Source organism: Rhinopithecus bieti, unplaced genomic scaffold, assembly GCF_001698545.2.
Source record: "Rhinopithecus bieti isolate Rb0 unplaced genomic scaffold, ASM169854v2 scaffold_63377, whole genome shotgun sequence".
Classification (NCBI taxonomy): Eukaryota; Metazoa; Chordata; class Mammalia; order Primates; family Cercopithecidae; genus Rhinopithecus; species Rhinopithecus bieti.
Genome location: NW_016824013.1, coordinates 13793 through 20358, shown reverse-complemented (window position 1 = coordinate 20358; position 6566 = coordinate 13793). Strand labels below are relative to the sequence as shown.

General features: G+C 53.3%; 1 long non-coding RNA gene across 1 annotated transcript; it reads right to left on the bottom strand.

The window, feature by feature from the left end:
• Nucleotides 1-5092: 5092 nt before the first annotated feature.
• On the bottom strand, nucleotides 5093-6156 carry LOC108521988 (uncharacterized). The gene is made up of 2 exons (XR_001883331.1): nucleotides 6052-6156; nucleotides 5093-5497 (listed from the first exon to the last, which is right to left on the bottom strand). It is a non-coding gene; the product is annotated as an uncharacterized LOC108521988 (long non-coding RNA).
• Between the last annotated feature and the right edge of the window lie 410 nt (nucleotides 6157-6566).

The window sequence follows — 6566 nt, the reverse complement described above, 5'->3', positions numbered from 1 at the left end:
TTTTTTTGAAAAGCTCGTTAAGTTTAAAACTCTTAAGTGTGGAAAAACAAAGTCGGGCAAGCACGGACAGGCGCCGGCAGACTGGAAGGGAACTCGAGCCTGCGTCCTGGGGGCTGTGAAGGGGCCTGGCGGAGCCTCCAGCAGCCCAGCGCGCTAAGCAGTCAGCGGCTCCCCGGCGTCTGAGAACCCGGCAGAGGCTCCGGCGCGGCGGGGACACGGCCGGAGTCCCGAAAGTGAAGAACCAGAAAGGGGTCCGGAGCCAGGACGCCAGGAGTAGCAGGGGAAGAGCGCGTGGTCCGGCCGGGCAGGGCCGATCCGGAGCGCCGAGGTTCCCAGGAGGGCGGCAGCCTCGCCACAGCCCGCAGCAGAGGGGCCTAGGCCTGGGTGGCCGCCGGGAGCCGCAGCCCCACTCTCCAGACAGCGCGGCCCCTCGCGACTGCAGCGCTGCCTGCAGGACCGCGCTTCCTCAGGACCGGGATGCCCTGCAGCCGATCCGCGTGGCGGGAAGTGCGTGCAGGGTGCGCACGGGAAACCCGGGGACGGCGGCCGAGAGCATGGAGGCCTCGGAGCCCGGGCGCCCCCGCCGGTCCTCCGTGCCTCTGTTCTTTAAACCCTGCCACATCCTGAGACCCTGTCCCTGCTCCGGCTGCTTTTGCTGACAGAAGCCGTCTCCTGCCACCTCCCAGCTCCTTCCCCGGAGGCTTCCCCTTGGTCTTGGCCGACGGCTTGCGTGTCTCTCCTGATGGAGGGGCCTGGGCCTCTCGGGAGCTGGAACTGGAGACCTGCCCCAGCCTCGACGTCTCCCTTCTCCCCTCGCATCCTCCCGCCCAGCGCCTCACACATCCGCACATGCTGTGGCTGGGGGAGGCGGAGACTCCAGGACCCCCAGGCAGGGGCTCCACACAGTAGCCACAGTGGGAGCCACTCCCTGTCCCTGGGATGGGGACGCGGCTCCGCCTTGTGTAGGAACCGGTGCGAGGGGGCTCTGCCTCTCTTTCTCAAAGCGGGGGCTGCTGGTCCACAGGGGTCTGCCTCTCCACCTTCTCCCTCTTCCAGGGCGACGACAGGAGCATGGGGCTCCTGCTGCGGGGTGAAAGCTCCCTCTCCTCCCCGTGAGTTCCTCGCATCCAGTGATTCTGCCTCCTGCCCACGCAGGCCTGCAGTGAACAAAGGGCGCCCCAGGAAGCACAGTTTGGGTCAAGTTCGCCTTTCTTCATTGTAGGACAGCCGCAGGAAGGCGAGGAGAACGGGGAGTTCTCCCCGGCAGCCCCTTTTCCCCACGCCCACCCCCAGTCTCCAGGAACCCACCCAGCCTAGGAGGAAGCCGTGGTCCGAGGGAAGGGCAAAGACGCCTCGGGCCTATGGGTGTGCAGCGCCCCCAGCTCCCCCAGTTCCTGGGATCTGCGTTAGGTGGCCGTCCCTCCATTCTCCTTCTGGGAAGATGCCATGGGCCTTCCATGGCCTCCTTTCCCCAGCCCAATGCCGAGTGGACTTGCAGACGCACAAAGCCGGCAGGGACCACTATGTCTCCAAGACCTGGTGTGCAGAGGCAGGACTGTGAGTGTCTGCGGTTGTTTGACACGCGAGTGTGAGTGTGAGAGTGAGAGATGGGGCAGGCAGCATGTCCTCAGATGTCTCTGGGCCTGTGTGCAGTGGGCGTATGTGGGCCTGTGCAGAGCCCTCTTCCCCTGATAATTTCCTCAAAACCGAGGAAGAAGGGCCCGCGAGGGAAGAGAAGTTCCTTCCCTTGTCTTTGAAATGAATTCCTCCTTCCCAAGCTCTGAGTGGGAAAGCCCAGCCATCTGCCTTTGCAGTGTGCAGAGTAGAAGGTAAGAGGGCTGGTGTAGCCTAGGTGGGGGGCGCCCTTCGGGTCTGGCAGCTCACTAGGGGAAAGGGATGGGGGAAGGCTCCATCATCCAGGCGTACTTTTTCTCTTCCCCATGCTGTGTCTGGGGGTGCAGAATAGGGTGCCAGAAGGACCCCTGTTCCCCCGGGTGTGTGTGTCTCACTGAGGGGCTCTCTTGCAGGTCTCCCCTCAAATAAAGCCCCTTTGAAACAAGAAAGAGGGCCCCGGGCTACAAAATGGAAAGCACAGCCTCCAGGATGTCGGAGGGGAATGATGGGCTGTGCTCAGTTCCTTCTCTCTGCTGGTTGCTGGCTGTGACAAACCTGGCCTGACTTTATTCATTCTCTGGTTTTCTTGCCACCCCTCTGTCCCCCTCCCATTGTCACCCTGAGTCCAAACAGGCCCTACCATTGACCTCCTGTCCCTTTGCGCACTTGTAACTCGCAGGTGAGGGACAGGACCTGTTGAGTCATTAGTCATCGTAAGTATTTTGTCAACTGTTTGTTGATGCATTTGGAATATTTGCCCAAAATCAGAGGTTGAGGAAATGAGTAATTAACTGTGGGCGAGGAGCTCCTGCCTGACCAATCCTTTTCCTTTTTGGCCCCAGCTTGGGTGGAAGCAGGTAGAATATCTTGTATTGGGCAGTTTGGGGGCTGGGGAGGCAGAGAATCTCCTGGGGGATTGATCTTGGGAGTCTTGGAGGTGATGCTGGTGCATTCTGTTTCCTCTTGCTCTCAAAGTACAATGCAGATTTGGGGACCAAAGGTCAGGGACACATCCCATTAGAAGACCTTCATTTGGGAGAGTGGTCAGTGGTGAGAGGAGGGCCCAGAGCAGCAGGAAACAGCCTGTTGTGGCTCAGCTTAGTTTTCCTTCCCAGACAAGGGGAGCCAGCCATGGAATCTTGCAGGCAGGCCCTCCCTCTACTCTTTCTGTCCTCAAAATAGGGGCCATTTTCTTACACATCCCCAGAGAGAGGAGGGAACTTTGCACTAGTGCTGAGGGGCCCAGGGTTGCTGGGCCTCTTTGTTCCCTACCAGAGCCATCCATCCCTAGAAGATCAGAGAGCCCTAAGGGCTGGCCTGATCCCCTGGTCTTCCCTACAGTTCGCAGAGGTCTTTCAGTCAATCTACTCCCAGGAAGGAAGATGCCTGGAAGCTACAATGTGAATATAACTTTTGTGGACCAATAATAAAATGCAGGAAGCCCAAGGGTGAGAAGAGTGAACTCTCCCAACACTGCTTCCTGTTTCCTCCCCTTCATGTTCCTCCAGGGAAAGCTACTTTAGTGCTGAATTTCTGCCTTTCCCGCCTCACGTATGCACTTTTGGGCCTTTTCTTGTAGCTGGAAAAAATCAAAAACCCACCCCACAAACCAGTATTTAAAAAGAAACAGAAATGACTGTGTGCAATGTGCCTCTGCGCACATCATCGGAGGGTGTGTGTGTGTCTGTGTGTTTGTGTAGCCACTCATTCATCTCTTTATATGGGCTATTGTCTTATTTCAGTCGGTTTTGGTTTCCCCTCTAGGGCTTTGCTCGGGATCAAACCTTTCTGTCCTGTTATGATTCTGAACACTTGGTTTGAACCACAAGGGAATCTTTCTCCTGGTGACTCAAATAAAAATATAATTAAAAAATAAAAAATAAAGTATAATACAACAAGTATACAGGGAATAAGATAGAAATTGTTTACTTAAAAGATTAATGTATGAATAATATTTAAAAGCATTGTCTTGAGAACTAGTTTGATAACCTTTCCATTTGAATAAAAGATGAGACTGTCAAGTACAGCATCTCTTTCACTGCTAATAGAAAAGAATCCAAACTTTCTGTGAAGATAAGTAGACCCCACATCAAAGAAAAGATAGATGTATTACTAATTCAAGGCTACATGGAGATTTTGTTGTTTTTGGTTTTGTATTTTTTTGAGACGGAGTTTCGTTCTTGTTGCCCAGGCCAGAGTGCAATGGCTTGATCTTGGCTCACCGCAACCTCCACCGCCCGGGTTCAAGTGATTCCCCCACCTCAGCCTCCCGAGAAGCTGTGATTACAGGCATGCACCACCATGCCCGTCTAATTTTTTGTATTTTTAGTAGAGATGGGATTTCCCCACGTTGGTCAGACTGGTCTCGAACTCCCGACTTCAGATGATCCACCTGCCTCAGCCTCCCAAAGTGCTGGGATTATAGGCGTGAGCCACCACGCCTGGCCAGATGGTTTTTTAAAAAAGACAATTCAGTCAGCCCTCGTTAAAGTATAAACAATTGGAAATGTAATGCTAAACTCATTTAAAACTGATTTTAAAATGTCTCTTTAAAATATTTTAAGATTTAGGGGATGGGAGCGGTGGCTCACGCTTGTAATCCCACCACTTTGGGAAGTCGAGTCGGGTGGATCACAAGGTCAGGAGTTCAAGACCAGCCTGGCCAAGATGGTGAAATCCCGTCTCTATTAAAAAAAAAAAAAAATTAGCTGGCCATGGTGGCAGGCACCTGTAATCCTCGCTACTCTGGAGGCTGAAGCAGAGAATTGCTTGAGCCTGGGAGGCAGAGGTTCCAGTGAGCCAAGATTGTGCCACTGCACTCCAGAAACAAAAAACAAAAACAACCCAAAACGATTTAGGTATACTTTCGAATCTATTTTAATTTTAAAAAGCTACGAAAAGATTGACATGGCCATTACGTATATTGTTTAAAAAACTTTAAAATTAGACCAATATAAGTTATGAATTTGTATATAAATTTAGAATATACGTACGCAAAATTACTGTAGATTATTTATTTATTTATTTTTGCTTACCCTACCTGGACTGAGACTGTAGATTCTTTATTTGGTGAATATAGAATATGCCAATAAGGAAACCAAGTAATCCTAGCCAGATTTGATGGCTGATGCCTGTAATCCCAGCACTTTGGGAGGCCGAGGTCGGCAGACTGCTGGAGCCCAGGATTTCGAGACCAGCCTAGGCAAGACAGCAAAACCTCATCTCCACAAAATTTACAAAAAGCGGGACATGGTGGTGCATGCGTGTAGCCACAGCTACTTGGGAAACTGAGGTTGGAGGACCCTTGAGCCTGGGAAGTTGAGGCTGCAGTGAGCTGTGATCTCCCTCCTGCACTCCAGCCTGGGTGACAGAGTGAGACTGTCTCAAAAACAAAAAATATCATCATCTGAAACATCAAAGATTAAATAAGACGACTACATTCACTGTAAATCAGCTTAGAAAAATATGTTCTGTCAGATGACATTTTGATGATTTGTGATGACAACAATCATGAAACGGATTTCCACGCAGTTTCTCCCTGATGGACTCAAAAGTGTTCTCCGTGGAAGACACTGAGCATCCAGGCCGCTCAGAAAGCATCCAGGCCCGTCAGAAACATGGCAGATAGAGCAAGAGGGAGGACAGAGTAGAGGTCAGAGCCCAGGCGGGATACAGCACAATGCCACCGCCATGGGCTCCCGGCAAGGGGTGCCAAACGGGTGACTTGGCCAGAAAGGCCAGCGTTGGAGTGACAAAGATCCTTGCCACGTCCCGTTCTCGGCTTCTTCTCCAAGCCTGTGTCGCGGCGGGGCTCCATTTCTCAATGGGAAGAGAGGGTTGGAGGAGTTAGAACCATCTTCTTGGAGGTCGGTCTGCACCCCTCCTGCAGGAGGACAATGAGCTCCTGTGATGCTTTTTAAAATACTATCCTTGGGTGTGGTGCGGCCGTCTTGATCCTAGAAAAGAGGCCTCTCAGGATGGGGAGTGGATTTCAACCCCTGCAGGTCCATCGCAGCTACCCACATTGCCAAGGCCTTCACAAACCCAAACTGGAACCGCAGGGAAAAAGACGGACAACTGGTCACACGTCCCAGGCAGACACAGAAGAAGGCTCACCAAACACAGGCCGACATGCAAGAAACAGCCCTCCAGCGCACAGGGCACATTCATCCCAAAACACACACTCACATGGGCACATACAGCCACAGAGGGAGAGAGAGAGGGAGAGAGGAGAGAGAGAGAGAGAGAAAGAAAGACATACACACACACAGACATACAGCAGCGGCACAGAAACACCCACCCCAGGCAGCCCTTGAGGCTGCAGGGTTCTGCTCTCCGCGAGAACCACAATCGGGTAAGAGAGCAGCCCATGGGCATACTGCAGGCCTGTCCTCGAGATCAGCGGGGCGCGAGTTGCAGGGAGACTAGCCCGCACACCGTCTGGGCAGGCCGGAGGCTGGGATCCCGCGCTGCTTCCCTGGGACTCCGCCTGAAGTTTCTTCATCCTGGTGCGCCCTCCGCGACTCCCGGCATCCGGAGACCATCCCTCTCCACCCCCTGGAGACGTCAGGCTGGAGCCTCGACACCGACGCACTGCTACCAATGGGTCCTGCTTTGCTACACCTCACGGACCCATCGCCAGGCGGACCGTGGCGATCACTGTGACTCTAGAATCAGCTCGCGCCTCGCGCATGCGCATTGACTGCGCCGACTTAAGCTCTGCTCCTGGAACTCAGGCTGGGGCCTCTTTAAAAAATGCCGGTGGCTGATTCCAAGTCTTTGCTATTGTGAATAGTGCCGCAATAAACATACGTGTGCACGTGTCTTTATAGCAGCATGATTTATAATCCTTTGGGTATATACCCAGACTTGGACTCCGGAAGGGGAACATCACACACCGGGGCCTATCATGGGGAGGGGGGAGGGGGGAGGGATTGCATTGGGAGTTATAC